This window comes from Onychostoma macrolepis, chromosome 04, assembly GCF_012432095.1.
Source record: "Onychostoma macrolepis isolate SWU-2019 chromosome 04, ASM1243209v1, whole genome shotgun sequence".
NCBI classification, from domain to species: domain Eukaryota; kingdom Metazoa; phylum Chordata; class Actinopteri; order Cypriniformes; family Cyprinidae; genus Onychostoma; species Onychostoma macrolepis.
The window spans coordinates 4954637-4971374 of record NC_081158.1 but is presented as its reverse complement, the minus strand read 5'-3'; the positions used below and the strand labels follow the sequence as shown (position 1 = coordinate 4971374).

The window sequence follows — 16738 nt, the reverse complement described above, 5'->3', positions numbered from 1 at the left end:
TACATTTACATTTACATTTACATTTACATTTACATTTACATTTACATTTACATTTACATTTACATTTACATTTACATTTACATTTACATTTACATTTACATTTACATTTACATTTACATTTACATTTACATTTACATTTACATTTACATTTACATTTACATTTACATTTACATTTACATTTACATTTACATTTACATTTACATTTACATTTACATTTACATTTACATTTACATTTACATTTACATTTACATTTACATTTACATTTACATTTACATTTACATTTACATTTACATTTACATTTACATTTACATTTACATTTACATTTACATTTACATTTACATTTACATTTACATTTACATTTACATTTACATTTACATTTACATTTACATTTACATTTACATTTACATTTACATTTACATTTACATTTACATTTACATTTACATTTACATTTACATTTACATTTACATTTACATTTACATTTACATTTACATTTACATTTACATTTACATTTACATTTACATTTACATTTACATTTACATTTACATTTACATTTACATTTACATTTACATTTACATTTACATTTACATTTACATTTATAATACTGGATCATCAGTGAAACTGTGTTGATGAATCAGAATAGACTGATGAGAGATTCTTATTATAGTTATTATAGAGTCTCTTCATGACATTATTAATACTGCAACTGAACTTCTGTCTCTGAAATAACATGAAATAACAACATGAAATAACATGAATGAGAATAAATGTGTTAATAAATGATTGACGATGTGTTTCTGTGCTTTTCTCAACCTGTTTGTGTTGATTCAGATCAGTTTTTACTGTAGTGTCACATTATTACTACACTGAACAAAATTATAAATGCAACACTTTTGTTTTTGCCCCCATTTTTCATGAGCTGAACTCAAAGATCTAAGACTTTTTCTATGTACACAAAAGGCCTATTTCTCTCAAATATTGTTCACAAATCTGTCTAAATCTGTGTTAGTGAGCACTTCTCCTTTGCCGAGATAATCCATCCACCTCACAGGTGTGGCATATCAAGATGCTGATTAGACAGCATGATTATTGCATAGGTGTGCCTTAGGCTGGCCACAATAAAAGGCCACTCTAAAATGTGCAGTTTTATCACACTGCACAATGCCACAGATGTCGCAAGTTTTGAGGGAGCGTGCAGTTGGCATGCTGACTGCAGGAATGTCCACCAGAGCTGTTGCCCGTGAATTGAATGTTCATTTCTCTACCATAAGCCGTCTCCAAAGGCACAAACTGTCAGAAACCGTCTCAGGGAAGCTCATCTGCATGCTCGTCGTCCTCATCGGGGTCTCGACCTGACTGCAGTTCGTCGTCATAACCGACTTGAGTGGGCAAATGCTCACATTCTATGGCATCTGGCACTTTGGAGAGGTGTTCTCTTCACGGATGAATCCCGGTTTTCACTGTACAGGGCAGATGGCATGGCGTGTATGGCGTCGTGTGGGTGAGCTGTTTGCTGATGTCAGCATTGTGGATCGAGTGGCCCATGGTGGCGGTGGGGTTATGGTATGGGCAGGCGTATGTTATGGACAATGAACACAGGTGCATTTTATTGATGGCATTTTGAATGCACAGAGATACAGTGACGAGATCCCAAGGCCCACTGTTGTGCCATTCATCCACGACCATCACCTCAATACAGTAAAACTGCACATTTTAGAGTGGCCTTTTATTGTGGCCAGCCTAAAGCACACCTGTGCAATAATCATGCTGTCTAATCAGCATCTTGATATGCCACACCTGTGAGGTGGACGGAGTATCTCGGCAAAGGAGAAGCGCTCACTAACACAGATTTAGACAGATTTGTGAACAATATTTGAGAGAAATAGGCCTTTTGTGTACATAGAAAAAGTCTTAGATCTTTGAGTTCAGCTCATGAAAAATGGGGGCAAAAACAAAAGTGTTGTGTTTATAACTTTGTTCAGTGTATGAAAAGAACAAGTAATTTTTATCATTTATAAATTTGATTTTTCTCAATTTTGTGCACATAATAAAACACACTGAAAAATAAACTTGATCAGATTTTAATTCATGATGAATATTTATGTATTTATATGTAACTTCATGAAATTATAAGAGCAAAAAAATGGTCAAAATAAATTAAATGTGATGTTTATTACTTTAGTGCATGTCTCGTGTTTTAACAGGTTTTATGTTGTTCTTAGATGATCTTCACATCTACTTGTGCAAATGTGAGCTAATATTTAATGCTTGTTTTAAAAGTTATCAATTTATGCGTTTTATGTAACAAATGAAAATTACAGAAATAAATTACAGAATATATTTTGAGACAATCAGTCAATGTAATTAAATCATCAGTTTTTCAGTACACAATACACAAGCACTTAAAGACACAATAATTAACATGATAATTAATAATTAGCTGACATTTGATGCCATGACATGATTAGATTCAGATCAATATCATTTATTAAGCTGGGTGTCCACCTATATAATCACCATATTTATAATAAAACCACCATGTTTAAAAATATCATATTAATAAGTTAATAAAATATCATATTTATTGTAACTACATTAAAGTCATATTAAATTATAATCTTTTTTAAACAGCATAAGAAGAATCTTTCAGAATCTTTACTTTTTGTAAATATTTTTCTCTGTATTTTTAAAAACAACATATTAATGACAGTATAATTATTGAACAAAAATCAATTATTTTATTGATTAAAAAACGTATTATGATTGTTATGATTATTATTATAAACATATCACTCTAGCTTTAGTCTTTTTTTGTGTGTTTTTGTCGAGTGTGGAGTAAAAGACCCCCATCATCACCTCATACCTTCATCAGAGTGTTATTTCTTATATGAATGATGCATCGGTGTTGTTTGATAAATGTCTGGAGGGTCACGTGCTCTCCTCTAAAGGAGGATTATTATTATAATTATTATTATAATAATAATACAGGCGTGTTTTGATGATTATCTGCGCTATAGTCTGTCACACGCGAGCAGTTTAATGTGTGTTCGCTGAGAATCAGTGTTTTTATCACTTTGACACAGAAATCTTCCTCTAAACGCATGAATCTGTATCAGACACATCACTGAATTATCATCTGCACACATATCTTCATATCATCATGTGTTTGAAGCTAAAACACGAGAAAACAAACTGTAGTAATAGCAGTAAGTGTTTGTGTGTGAAATATAATACCCTGCGTGCATTATTGAGTGGACATCAATCTGACAGAGATGTTTATTATCATGGAGCTGTGTGTAAATCAGTCAAACACAGATGATCACGACACACTGATTGATCTCCATCAGTGTTTGATCCGTGATCAGAGCTGAATGTGTGTGTTTCAGGAGTGTGTGTGTGTGTGTGTGTGTGTGTGTGTGTGTGTGATGGCTGGGAAGGTGAAGTGGGTGACGGACATCGAGAAATCAGTGCTGATCAATAACTTTGAGAAGAGAGGATGGATCCAGGTGACGGACAGCGACGACTGGAACTTCTACTGGCAAGACTTCATTTCATCCGTTCATCAACATAAACTAGTGATGATATAACACTGATATTATCATAACTGTATTACAGCTGCTCCAGGTCTGAACTTCTCAAGCGTACTGTAGTATCAGTCATATGACTCTGTGCTGCTCAGAGACAGAGTTATTAACGTTAAAGATGAGATTGTCATCATTTACTCTCTCAAGCTGCTCCAAACCTCTGAGTTTCTGCTGAACACAAGAGAAGCAACCAAACAGATGACTTCCAGAGTATGGAAAAATAGTGTGGAATAGTATGTTTGATTAACAGCATTCTTCAGAGTATCTTCTTTTGTGTTCAGCAGAATTGTCGTTTTTGTAAACCATAAAACACGTGTTCATTACTACAAATACAATAAACATTAACTGAGATAAAATAAACTTAAACTTACAGACTTCAAAACCTTCAACATATTTTATTTTAGCTAGTTTCTCAGGCAACATTTCACATTTTACTAAAATAAAATGAAATAAAAATGTACACAAACCACTGTCTTTTAGTATCATAGAGATACTTTCATAGATTTTATGCTAATATTTAGGGGCCAAACACTGAAGGTTCTTCTTCTTCTTGCGTTCTTCTTGTGGGAAAGTTATTAAATTTGGCACCATCCATACCGTGTTCAGCGTGGACACCGGCTACCGTCTGTCCGATGACCAGATGGTCAATCACTTCCCCAACCACTACGAGCTGACCAGGAAGGACCTGATGATCAAGAACATCAAGCGCTACAGGAAGGAGCTGGAGAAGGAGGCCAGTCCCTTAGCCGAGAAGGACAAGAACGGGAAATACCTCTACCTGGGTAAAGCTCGCCGCTGCTTATGTTTGTGTGAGATAAGCTCTGAATGTGCTGTGACCGACTCTCTCTGACTCTGGGACAGATTTCGTGCCGGTGACGTTCATGCTGCCGGCCGACTATAACCTGTTCGTGGAGGAGTTTCGCAAGAGTCCGTCCAGCACGTGGATCATGAAGCCGTGTGGGAAGGCGCATGGCAAAGGCATCTTCCTCATCAACAAGCTCTCTCAGGTCAAGAAATGGTCTCACCAACGTGCACCTCACCAACGTGGCCATCCAGAAGCACGGCGTGAGTTAGTGTGCATAAAACCTACACTATATGGACAGAAGTATTGGGACCCCTGATCATTACACCAACAGTAGAGAAGATGGTCAGCTGTGAGTGTTTTCTGTGAGTTCCTGGGTTTGTGGAGCTGAGAACTGACTGCTGATGGAAGTGGTTTTGTTTGTGAAGTAATTAGCAAAATCATCAGCTGTTAAAGAGATAGTGGGAGGTGGCAGAGCGGGACAGAGGATAACACTTTGAAGAGTTTATGTGTTTCTGATGTGCTGTTGATCTCATTATGAAAAAATAAGTTTTGGCAGCAAGCTTATCAAGCAAGCTTTGTTTCATGTGTTGTTGACTTGTATTTATTTATTGTCATGGTTACTTTTATTTATTCTTTTACTCATTTATTCATGTTTCCTGTTGTTGTCAGTAAATAAAATATAGCCCAACTGTTTCATTAACTTATGCATTAATTCATTACTTGACTAAAAATTGAGATGTATTCACCTTGGCTGAATTTGTCTAGTGTGTAGTCATGCATAGCTATGGCATGTGAAAAAACTAATAAAAATTTGTTTGTTTTACTAAAAAATATAATTATTCAGTGTTTCCCACAGACTTGCAGTCTATTTGCGGTGGCACCCCCTCCCGGAGGGGTGGGAGTGAGGGCATGGGGGGCATATTAACACTGTACTAAAATAAGCACAAATAAGCACAAAAATCCAATAGAAATATTTCAAATTGTGAAGAACTTTATTTCCATATTTATTTCAATTAAGCATCTCCCCCACACTCTAGCTCCACTATTTATGGCACATTTTGCACCCTTTATTTGAGCATGAGATTTTACGGGGATTTCTGAAAAAATATTATAATGCCCTTTCATAAGGGAAGGCCTCTGGTTGGGGTCCATTTATTGAGATCCTCAGACAAGCAGAGAGGTGTTCCCCTCTAAGCTGGTTTCTGAGGTCTATTTTTACCTAAAGATAAAGCAAAAACAAACAAAAATACCATTAACTGTGTAATGTAAAGAAAATGCGTAATTATATGTTGTTGTTTTTTACAAAAGAAAAAAAACAAACACAAAGTGATGCACTTACCCTGTTCATGGTCGAGAAATTACGCTCACAGTTAACAGTGGAAACAGGGATAACAAGTGCAATGCTCGCAAGAAGGCTCAGGAAGGGGTAGAGGTTGGCCCACTCATCAAACTCACTCGCCAGAAGACTTGGTTCTTGTTCTTGAAACAATATTTGATTTACCATGGCATTAGTGTGTTGTGTTTGTGTTGAGAACCAGAGCTGATTGTAGTCATAATGACCTTATTTCACCTACCTTGAATGCCCCAGTAAGGACATGATTCTTGAATGAGGACCACTCTTGCAGGATCTCATTCTCATGTTGAGGGCAAAATTTCCTGGCAAGAGTCTGTAGATGAGAGATGATGACTGTATCATCTTGTAGAGCAGCTGATTGCGGTCCCAAGACACTGAAGGAACCCAGGATGTCCAGATCATGGAACCTCCTGTGAAGGTGTGTTTCCAGGCCAGTTATGTAAGGGTGGATAACCTACAATGCACAGATCAACATCCTTTTAAGAAGAGTCTACACACCAACCTTCCCTACTGTAATCAATGGCCAGGCCATATAGTCTGTTCAGGAAAACTAATAATATTAATAACATTTTTTTCTAAGAGGATGAGGAAAATTAAGTTAGTTGTAAACTTGGGCATATCCTGTACCTCTAGCTGGATTCTGACCCATTGCTCCTCCCTTGACCCTTCTTTGACATCTTGCCCTCTCCTTTTCCTCTCCTCCTCATGCTGTATGTTGAAGGCTCCAAGTCCTTGGGGATCATTAAGGTCCCGAGAAGGGAGACACTTTACAAGAGACAATTATTTTATTGAACGATCTCGTGAATTCCCATATGAGGTCTATGGACATGAAGAATCATTCCCAGCTTACAGTAAAGGTGGACACAGGATAACTCGACCAGAAAATAGGGCAAATTCTTCCTTTTGCCAGTCACGAGATCAACGTCCTTTAAATCAGGGGAGATTTAAACCCACACGAGGGAGAGTGTCTTTTGGAGACAACAGGATCATTTACCCCACGAAGGAGGGGGAATTTGCTGAAAGAAGACACAGAAATGCACCACATTTTCCTCAGAACGGGGGGAATAACAGGAGACAGGATTCTTCAACACAAAATAGGGTCCAAAAAGTACAAAATCACTTTCCCCTGAAAAAAAGAATGGGACAAAAAGCTCATTCTAATGTGCAGAAAAAATCAGAATACTCCTGCTTCTCCTACATTTTCAAAATACCATCAAGAACATGTACCATCTGATTCGATCGGTCCATCACCTCAGTAATATTGACACACGTGTTGAGAATAATCAACCTGTCACTTTGAAAAGATTAACTGAATTACTGAAAAGTGTGATTAAACCCTTCGCCCCCACAATGTCCACAAAAGAAATATTGGAGGGCAATGCAAAGAACTGGGCATACACGACACAATTAGTGTTACAGCAACACTACGAAGAGATCATACAGCACACATTAGGGGTCTTACGAGGAGACACACAGAGAACGGACTGGTTACACGCTTTTGAGATTGCTGTCAAATGGGCGATGCTGAATTTTGGTAAAAGGATCTCCCAGAGGATAATTCAGCAGGCCGAAACTTTAGTGCTGACTGAATTGCGTTCTGGTACTCCATCTGGCTCAAAGGGACCACTGAACTCCAGCACAAATAATAACAGAACATTTGCACAGGTAGTAGTTGGTGGTGTAGCTCCAGCCTCGGTCCAGCAGGGAGCGGAAGAGATCCACACAAGCATTGTCAGACCCAAGACAGGGGTCACACATATCCAGGTACAAACATCTCCCACTTTAATGTCGGGCTGGACTCCTGTGAGGAACGACTGGCTCCAGGGCACTGATTTTCCGCCTCTGAGCCCTCCGGTACAGTCTCTTATACAGTCTCCAAAGGACAAGAGAAAGGAAAAGAAAAATACCAAGCAGAACAAAAATCAAAAACTCCATCAGTCCTGACGGAGCATTGTGAGAAAACACTATTAGTGAATCTGGAGCAGGACAATGATGAGGATGATCAGTTAACTGATCAGCACAGGGAGACAGATTGGAAGATCTAGATGAATTTGTGTGTTGTCGGACACAGGACCTTTTCTCTCCTTTCGCCCCCTTGGAAGCTGGAGCCCCGAAAACCACTGACCTGCCCTCGCTGCCTCCTATTATACCCAGTGCGGTACACATAATACAAACACTTAAGGACACAACTGAGGTGGCTCAAAATCTCCAAAATCCCTCATTGTCTCTGAATCTTTCTGATTATGACTTCTCAGTATATTCAGTGACAATTCTTGAACCGGGGCCTCCTCAGGAGCCATTAATAGGTGAAACTTCCAAAAAAATGGAAGAAAATGTTTCTGAAACACTTACCACTAACACAAAAGCGACAGTAGAAACAGAGGTGGGTAGTAAAGCAGGAAAAATCTGTAAAACAGGCAAATCCACGGTAGCTGATGGTCAGGGTCAAAGGTCACCACATAGGACATACATGCACCTAAGAACTAACAAAAAGTTCAATGAGTGGAAATTAACACTCAAAGAAAAACATGTGACCATCGGGGACTCCAATTTGAGCAGAATTCCCACCTTTGACCTCCCAAACCTGCACATCGATAGCTTTCCAGCTAAACTACACCACGCTGCCAATCTGATAGAAAGAGCTACAAAGATGGAAAAGATAGTCTTGGCTTTTGGCCTGAACAACCGTACACAAAGACTACGTATTTCAGCTATGAGAGAGTGTGTTGAGCCTCTTTCACACAGCCATTCCGGAAAATACACGGAAAATGTGTCCCGTGATTTGTCCCGGAATGGTCTGATTTTGGTTCATTCACACTGCCAGTGATTTTCCGGAATTTGTGCGTGTGTTCACACACAACCCATAAAGATCCCGTAAAGACACGTGACATTTCATGTGACGTGTATAATGCGCCGCGCACCATTTCACTAAACTGGCAAACGATTTCAGCTTCAGCGCAGATAGTGAGGAGCTCCCTGATCGCTGCTTCATTCCAGTTTACACATTTTTCATTGTGTGAACGTTGATCTGCCTTCAAAGCAACCGGTAAAACAGTCGCACGGTAAAGTGCGTGATCACTACGACACATTCTTTACGGCATTGATCTGGCTTTTGTTCACACAGCGCTCGTTCCGGGACTGAACCCGGCAATGTTACTAGGTCCCCAACCCGGGATCGATCCTGGAATTAATCCCGGGACGTGTTTGCGTTCACACAGAAGGCACTCCGGCAATTTTACGGCAATTTTCTGGGACCAACGTGCAGTGTGAAAGGGGTTCTAGACTGATCCAGGTGACACAGGAGAAGCTACCTGATGCCCAGGTGTGGATCCCACTGATTAACATTCCTCAGTCTCTCCCAGAGGCAGAAAAAATATTTTTAGATGAACTGAACAATTATATTGAGGAAAATTATTCCTTTATCTCCGCTCTACCAGAAGAACAGTTTCAGATTGAAAGTGATGGTCTACACTGGACTGCAAAAACAGCCAGTAATATACTGAAGCACTGGACACAATATTTAAACTTATAGTGAGTGAACACCCAAGAAAGAGTGAACACAGCCTCGTTGTGAATCTTTCTAAACACTTTAGTGTCTCTCCCTCACAGTCATCCCTGCTCACGAAAGGTCTGACATTTATTCCATCGGTCCGAAAAATAAAGGACTCCAAACATCAACTTAGGCTGGACTTACAAAAATATCACAGACGAATAAAATTAGAGGTTTTCTTTGAAGGTAAAAAAAAATCAAGAAACAAAAATTACCCTTCACACACAATTCTGATTGGACTCCAGCAGGTAGGCCAGCTGATCAAAGCCGATGAGGAGGCATTTAAGAATTTGAACTGGGGATTGAAACCAAGACCCAACCTACAGAGAGAGGAATTGAAGACCTTAAATACACTAAAAAATAGCAAAGAAATTGTAATTAAACCTGCGGACAAAGGAAATGCCATTGTCATCATGGACAGAGAGCAGTATGTCTGGGAGGGAGAGAGACAATTAAACATTAGTGACCACTATAAACCCTTAGATAAACCAATTTATCCTGAAACCATGAAACAGGTTAGAAAAATCCTAGAACAGCAGATATCATTAACTCAAAACAGAGGGAATATTTAAGCAACGTCACTCCTAGAATGAGAAGATTCTATTTATTCCCAAACATTCACAAGGAGTCTGAGAAATGGAGTATTCCACACGAGGTTCCACCGGCAGACCCATAGTGTCTGACTGTAATAGTGATCAAACAGCTGAGTACATTGAATACTTTCTTAATCCCATCTCTCAAAAACACCCGAGCTATTTGAAAGAGACTTATGATTTCATTCAGAAAGTTAAGGACATCAGTATTCCCAGTGGAGCCTTCTTATTTACTACAGATATCGACAGCCTATACACACTGTGACGAGTCGGTGGCCCTCCCCCTTATTATCATCACCACCCCGTCCCTTATTCGCCGCCCTTCACCAGGCTCCCGACGGGAGTGGGTGTGTAAGAGGAGGGGCGTAGAATCAACGCAGGCTGGCGGCGTGTGATGAGGCACAGCTGGACTGAATGAAGCCTCATCACCGCCGCTGTTAAATTCCAAGCGCGCCTCTCCTCGGGAGACCGGTTTCTCCCCCCGTGCATGCACGCTGGTGTCCTCGTGGGTCCAGGAAGGGTGCGTTGAGGGACGTCGCGCCAAGGATGTAAGTCGCGGAAACTCCAGAGTCAGCGTGAGAACCGCACCCGTATTACGGCCGACGGGCCAGGAGGCCAGGCCGTGCAAAGTCCTGCCAAAGGCCGCGGAAGGAAGAGGAAGAGCCGCCGCTCAAGAGAAGCCGCCGCCCCTCGCGCCCCGGACCAGAGCGGGAGCGCGTGCGGCCACCAGACTCCGCCCCTTCCCTGGACCCTTCCCTTCCAGAACACTGCCCTCCTTCACGAGCCCCGCAGCACAACGAGGACACCAGATCCCCCTGTTTCTGTTGGACACTTCTTTCCCCCTGGACACTTTATTTTATTGTTTTGTTAATAAAAGGCTCTCCGAGGCCTGACGCCACACCCACTGTGTCTGTCGTTGGCTCCTCCCGTCACAGTGGTGGAGAATGCGGGCAAGGCGGAGCCTAGACAGCGCAGTTGGGCAACATCTGAAGACGTCATCCCCTCTTGCCCGCAGAAGTTCATGGAAAACCATAAGGGGACGGAGGAACGACGGAGACGGCCTCCCAGCCACCGAAGGGGTAAGTGACGTTTCCTCAATGGTCAGTTTACCCTGTGGTTGGTTGAGGCTGTCGACTAAAACCCGGTTTCTCTGTCCCTGTTCCGGCGCGGTGCGAGAGGGAGGATTGCCCGGAGAGGAATCCCTGCCCCGCCCACTCCGACCGTATGGAGCCTGGTTGAGGAAGGTAGCACTCCTGCGTGGGCGGCGACCTGATGACGGGGATGTCGCTTGGGGGGGGGGAATGTGACGAGTCGGTGGCCCTCCTCCTTATTATCATCACCACCCCGTCCCTTATTCGCCGCCCTTCACCAGGCTCCCGACGGGAGTGGGTGTGTAAGAGGAGGGGCGTAGAATCAACGCAGGCTGGCGGCGTGTGATGAGGCACAGCTGGACTGAATGAAGCCTCATCACCGCCGCTGTTAAATTCCAAGCGCGCCTCTCCTCGGGAGACCGGTCTCTCCCCCCGTGCATGCACGCTCGTGTCCTCGTGGGTCCAGGAAGGGTGCGTTGAGGGACGTCGCGCCAAGGATGTAAGTCGTGGAACCTCCAGAGTCAGCGTGAGAACCGCACCCGTATTACGGCCGACGGGCCAGGAGGCCGGGCCGTGCAAAGTCCTGCCAAAGGCCGCGGAAGGAAGAGGAAGAGCCGCTGCTCAAGAGAAGCCGCCGCCCCTCGCGCCCCGGACCAGAGCGGGAGCGCGTGCGGCCACCAGACTCCGCCCCTTCCCTGGACCCTTCCCTTCCAGAACACTGCCCTCCTTCACGAGCCCCGCAGCACAACGAGGACACCAGATCCCCGTTTCTGTTGGACACTTCTTTCCCCCTGGACACTTTATTTTATTTTATTTTTGTTTAATAAAAGCCTCTCCGAGGCCTGACGCCACACCCACTGTGTCTGTCGTTGGCTCCTCCCGTCACAACACACATGTGGACTTAATCTATGGATGATTTCAAGGACTTTGCAGAACACTTGAATGCTCATCAGAGATCCATAAAAATCAAATATACGATTAACCCCATAGAGGTCAATTTTTTAGATGTGGTGTCTTACAAGGGACAGAAATTCAGTAATACAGGACAGTTAGACTTTAAAGTGTACTTCAAAGAAACGGACACACATTCGTTACTCCACAAACACAGCTTCCATCCCAAACACACATTTAAAGGAATAGTAAAGTCACAATTACTCAGATTCCACAGAATATGCACAGAGCATTCCTGCTTCATGGAAGCAACAGGAGTTTTATTTAGGGCTCTTAGGAACAGAGGATACTCAAAGTCCTTCTTAAGAAGACCTTTCTTCCCCCTGAGACCCCAAATGACCCTATACAGGGCGAGGGAAATAGAATAGTACCACTAGTGTCCAACTTCTCCTTAATGAGCAGACAACTGAATAAGGCAGCTAAGTCTAATTTTGAGAGGTTCTTTGAAAATACTCCTCTCGGGCTGAAACACAAACAAATAGCTGCTTATAGGAGAAATACAAATTTATTAGGTATTTTAGTGAATAGTAAACTCAGACCTATTGCACCACAAAATGAAAATAAAAAATTAATCTGTGAATATTTTGATCAGAAAAAATGGGTTTTCAATCATTCAACAAAACAGGTGTTCAAAGTCCCACAGTAACTCACTCCATTGACATATAATTGTATTTATTTAATTTATTGTGCTAGGTGCTCCAGACAATATGTAGGCCAAACGAAAAATGCTTTAAAGATCCGAATCTATCAACACTCACACAATATAAAAAATAAAATAGAAAAACACAGACATGTGGTCCAGCACTTTTTCACCCATGGCCCGGAGGCCTTTAGAGTGACCGGTCTTCAGTCAGACCCATTTTGGTCATTGTGTGAGAGATTAAAATTTGAAAGATTATGGATCATGAGACTCAATACAAAATGTCCAAAGGGTTTAAATGAAATTTAAAAGATCCACCTGACCTAAACCTAAACCTACCCAACTCACCATATCATAACCTAAACCTACCAGACACTTCAAGATTCAGAGTTTAAATATACAAATCCATCCTTAACAGACCCAAACCTAACCAATCTTAAAACTTAACAACCCTGACCTCAGCGGCCTGATTTTTGATCTGTAATAGTGGGACTGTTGTGGCCTGCCTTGGTCTTTGTGGGATTTGGAGGTGATCAGCGGTGGGATGGACAGTGCACAACCCAGACTGGGACTCTTAGGATCCTAACCTGGCTAATACTCTTCTCTCAATCAGCTCTCTAGTTCAATAGTCAGCGCACTATTATATACTGTTAAGGAAAATGAGCAATTGTCCTATTTGCCTTTTTATTTCTTTAATACCTTTTCATTGTAACTACAAGTTATTATACGTGTTGGTTTAGTAAGAAAGAGACCACACATGTAATTGTATTTGTTTTATTGAAAGTAGTTTATTAAGAAAGACACAACACATGGTATTGTATTTATTGCATTATTTATTGCATTTATTGAGAAAGTGTTATAGCATATATCAATAGGAAGATAGCCAGGAAAGAAATGTGTATTAGCCAGAGCTTTAAGGAAAGGAATGTTACCGTTGAATGATGTGTTGCAGACGCAGCGAAGGAGGCATCTTAGAAGAAAGTCTCGGAGAAGAAAAAATGAGAAAATGGAGGACTTTATATAGGAATCTTCTGAGGGAAATTCAGGGAAATTCCCAGACCTCATGAGATCAAGGCACTGGAATCCACCTGCTGTCTATAAAGGACTGAAGTACGACGAAGAGAATCAGATGCTGGTTCTGTGTGACAGCTTCTCCGGTGACGGCGGCCTTGCCAGAGATGCCTCTAGAACAACCGAGCTTGCAAATTATATATACCTTTGTTTTAATTTCTATGTTTATTGTATTACTATTTTATTTGTAATGTATTTAACCTATATACAATAAAACTATATTTAATTATAAAGAAGCTCGCCTGCCTGAAGAGTCTGATTTATAGACTTGAGCAAGAACAGACCACGGAGAAGTCTTCTGAGACCTATTTTGTGAGTATGAAAATTTACATGCTTATAGGATAGGACAGATTCGACTTTCTTTACCTAACCTGAGAATAAATAAAATAAGGTAGAAGGTGTATGGAATTTAGCACCGCAAAACAATACACATAATAGGTTAAATTTTCACTAAAACATTTGCAAAAGATGTCATTAAATATACAGGTGCATCTCAATAAATTAGAATGTCGTGGAAATTTCATTTATTTCAGTAATTCAACTCAAATTGTGAAACTCGTGTATTAAATAAATTCAATGCACACAGACTGAAGTAGTTTAAGTCTTTGGTTCTTTTAATTGTGATGATTTTGGCTCACATTTAACAAAAACCCACCAATTCATGGATGCACCATTATATGTGCAGCAGCTGTGTTGCACAACATTTGCACAGACAAGAGAGTGTCTCTTCCTGCAGAGGATTTGGGACCATTGGAGGCGGAGGTGGAACACATAAGGGAACAAGTCACAGAAGAGGATGTGGCAGCTCGTCTCATCCGAAGCAATATAATTCGGCTCATCATCCCTAATGATCCCCGCTTCATTCATTGGTACTTCAGTATGATCTGTCTTGGATGTAGATTTGTGGAAACACTAGACTACAACTCTAATCTACTGGAAAACATGATTTCAGAAGAGATCCGAATAAATCAAATATAACAATTTATTATTAGTCAGGTAACGTTGAATCATGCCAATTACATAATGAAACAATTAGAAGCCAGTTTAGAAAAGATAATGCAATTGTGAATCACATTGTAGCCGCGTGGCAACCCTGCTCCTGTACATAGAGACTGTGGCTATATGGGAAATAGCCAAGTGACCTACGCAGGAGACAAACAAATTTAACATAGTCACACATGTAACAGTTATCCTAATTTAACACAAGACACACGGTCTAAAATGCGTCTGGGTCCTGCGTTTCTCCCTCTCACCACCAGAGGTCGCTGTCTCCCGGATTCAATTCCCCTAACTCCACTCACCTCATTATTGAGTTATTTGCCCCAGCTGTTTTCCTGATTGCCTTCCTTACTTAGGCTCCCTGTGTTTTCTGTTCGGGGCTCGTTTGTCTCACTTTTGTGCCAGGTAATGCCTGTGATTTATGTCTGCCCTGTGCCTCGTGTATGTCTTGTTTTCAGTGGTTGTGTTTGCTCTGGCTTTTCCCCTTCGGGTGGTTTCATTTGTGTTTTGGTTTATTTTGTGACTTGGAAATAAAGGAAACACCATTTGCCAGCATTTGAGTCTTCGTCTCTCCCGTTCCGTGACAGCTCCAGGGTCGCACCTGGATGAAGATTGATAAACATTCCCGCAGACCCCTAAAGGGGGACACACCCCCTCCTCAGCAGAACACAATTCTACAAAAGTTTTCAATATTTCTCATAATACAAGTGACTACTGTGAAATTGAGACCATTTTACCCATCGCACAGACCTTTAAAGGGGTGGTTTACTGCTTTTTTTCTTTGCTTGATTGTGTTTATGGGGTGCAATATAACATGTCTTCGTGTTTCGTTTGTTAAAAAACGCCTTATTTTTCATATATTTCACCTTTATTGTAAGCCGCTTTCTCCTCTGTCATTTGAACGACCGGTTGACTTCCTGATTCTCTGAAACCACTCCCTCAGAAACAGGCGATGGGCTCAGATTGGTTAGTTGGGCCGGTGTGTTGTGATTGGCTAAACTGCGTACTGCACATTGTTTGGAAACTTCACGCCCATTACCTTTACGGGCGACCGTTGCATGTGCTGCGGTCAAATGTAAATAATGGTGTCAATATTGCCATATCAGTTTGAGCCAGAATCAGACCCAGAAAGCGGTAATGAAGAGAGTCAAGCAGAACTTCCGCAAGCACGGCTCTTACAAACGTTTCTGAATGGAAGTTTGCTGTTGTGATTACATATAATATTTTGAAGTTTGTACACGTTTGTCTTATACACACAAAATAGCATCGAACTAACTGGCTACTATAACCAAACAGCGTTGGCTTGTGTTTACGGTCTTGATCAAATCGAAAAATTACGTCATAAAGTATACATGGAAAATACATTTACAAAATTAGTACATAATTACAAATTCGGGTCCAAAATGTTTGTACGCGTTTGTCAAAGACACACGAAACATCATTTAACTAACTGGCTACTAAAGCCAGCGTTGGCATTTGTTTACGACCTTGATAAAACTAAAACATTACGTCTGAAATTATACGTGCAAATACATTTAAAATTATGAAATCTTACTTACAGGTTGTGGCCCAACAACAACTGCTCCATGTTTTAGTAATAGTCTCTGTGTGAATCCGGCATTGAACTCGTGTAGATTCTGGAAGCTGTCTTCCGTAAAATGTGCAGCACAGAGAGCTAAATTAGGATTGTAATTGTCAGGAACATAATCAAACATAAATTTTAACCATTGTTGACGAACTACAGCATCCGTAGGAAGCCCGAACACAGAAGACCTGACAGCTGGGTGAAAATAACACCGTTTCGACGGCATGAATACAACTCTCCACTATAACTCTTCCTCTTCGACAAAGCCGCAGAACATGGCCTTGCCCTCTTTGCATGTTCCGGAGGAGGGGTTGATGCAAATTTATGGGTTTGTTACATATGCAACCCGGGAAGTATCTCGTTGTAGTCCCATATGAGTCGTTTTGTAGGCATTAAACTTCCTGATTCCTAGACAGATGGTTCGATTCTTTTATATGGGCTAATAAAATGGCTGGATATAGTAGCTTGTAAAACCCCATTACTGTAAATTCTGTGAAGGCTTGGCAGTAAATCATGCT

The 16738-nt window shown here is 41.1% G+C and overlaps 1 protein-coding gene and 1 pseudogene across 1 annotated transcript in view; one reads left to right on the top strand and one right to left on the bottom strand.

Annotated features, from left to right (window-relative positions):
* The window catches only part of LOC131538366 (NLR family CARD domain-containing protein 3-like), a 74437-nt pseudogene extending 72689 nt beyond the window's left edge, over positions 1–1748 (top strand).
* LOC131538364 (protein NLRC3-like) overlaps positions 1–16738 on the bottom strand; it is a 230206-nt gene that overhangs the window by 170172 nt on the left and 43296 nt on the right. The window lies entirely within an intron of this gene.